The following is a 1,977-nucleotide window of genomic DNA, read 5'->3' on the forward strand; positions in this document are numbered from 1 at the left end:
AGGCCTAGAAGGCTTCCCATTTACCCCACTTTAGGAAACTTTCATCTTTAAGGGGGCTCTTCCAGCCCCAGTCTGGTCCCACAGCTAACAGCTTAACTGAAGTGCTGCTATGTCCTGGGCTCTAGGCAGCTCCATCCTCACTCTGAAAGCCTATTCCCAGCCCTCAACCAGCACTGTGGGGGGCTAGAGAACCACATTCCCACATATTAGAATGCACTAGAAAATTGCCAGCATTGCAGGCAGACGGCTGCTGACTCTGTCAAGCCCTTGTGTGGTCAAGAGAAGGGTTTTCACAGGGACAAAGCTGCCAGGGCCTTTGTACCAGCCTGGCTTAAGGACTGCACAACTTGAAAGGGCAGGAGGTGGTAACAAAACTAGCTGCTTCTTGCCTCCAACTGCTCACCAGTGTCACCGGCACCTCTGATCCATACCTAAGGCTCTGTGGCCACATAGCAGGCCAGGCCCAAAGCTCCACATGTTATGTGCACTTGGAGCTGGAGACCAGGGCTGGGCCACGTGCATCTAATGCAGCCTCTTCCTCTCCTCTGTGCGAGAGGTGGGCTGCAGGAGGCAAACCAGAGGTCAGAGGCTATGATCTTCAGAAGACACTGGCAGGCAGTGAACCCATCTGCTGCATCTGATCCCATCCCTGTCCTGCTACCCCATGTGCCACAGAAACACATACTCAGAGGGCTGTGCCTGTGGCTCAGTGGGTAGGGTGCCGGCCTCATATAACGAGGGTGGCAGGTTCGAACCCAACCCCAGCCAAACTGCAACAAAAAAATAGCCAGGCGTTGTGTTGGGCGCCTATAGTTGCAGCTACTCAGGAGGCTGAGGCAAGAGAATTGCCTGTGCCCAAGAGCTGAAGGTTGCTGTGAGCTGTGATGCCACATTACTCTACCAAGGATGACAAAGTGATACTCTGTGTCTAAAAAAAAAAAAAGAAAGAAAGAAATACACACTCAGGATATCCGTGTGTGAGCAGCTCCCTTGCTGGCCTTGCTCATGGGTCCAGCCAAGCAGGTACCCCATCACAGCCTGAGCTCTGTGCATCCTCCACCATCCCAGAAGTTGCCCTCCTGCTGACAAACCATAACTCTGCTGTCTCCATAAAGCACCCTCTTCTCAGAAAATGGCTCTGGTACTCTGAACTCCCAGAAGATGCATGATAGATGGGCCAGCTCACCCCAAAGGGGTTGCCCTGGACACCAGGGGCAGTGAGGGCCCAGGGTGCACAAAAGCTCCAAACTAGGGAAGCAGGCACCTCGAGGATAGCCCCAGGTGATGGGGCTGTGACAAGAGATAGGGCAGGAAGCCTTTTCGCACCTCCTTTTCAGTCTGTCTCACACAGTCACCTGAGGCTACATTAGACACACAGCCATTGGCAGAAAACAGGCTCAGGCTCATCCATCCAAGCAAACATGGAACAAAGGTTAGGACCTCCTTCCCTTCAGTCTGACTGTTGGCTGGGCTGGAGGGAACTTGGCCATCATGGGCTAGGGGTATCAAATAAGCAACCACTGTGTGCTGGGCACCTCATTAGGAGCTATGCTCATATTCCCTGTGAGAACCCACACAACAGTCCTGTGAAGGCTAGGGTCAACTCCCTTACACAGATGAGGAAAGGGAAGCCTGAGTGGAAAGGCCCCTTGCCCAAGGCCACATGGCTAAGTCAAGGCCTCCCTCATAGCCCAGGGGTGCCCCAGAGCTACCTACAGCCTAGGTGGGAGGGGAACAGTCAGGAGAGAGACATAGTCCTCAACCTCCTGGCCCACTTGTACCCCATTCCTCCCAATATCTTGGTTCCTGTCCTGCCTGGCACTGGGCTGCCACATGCAGGAAAGGTCAAATCACAACCTCTGCAGGAGGGACAAAGTCGAGACATTTTTACTTCTTCCTCAAAAAAGCTCTGGCCCCATTCCCAGCTCCAGCCCCTCTGCACTGGTAAAACTAGAAAAACCAAGCCAATAAAAGTAA

This window comes from Nycticebus coucang, chromosome 2, assembly GCF_027406575.1.
Source record: "Nycticebus coucang isolate mNycCou1 chromosome 2, mNycCou1.pri, whole genome shotgun sequence".
Lineage (NCBI taxonomy): Eukaryota > Metazoa > Chordata > Mammalia > Primates > Lorisidae > Nycticebus > Nycticebus coucang.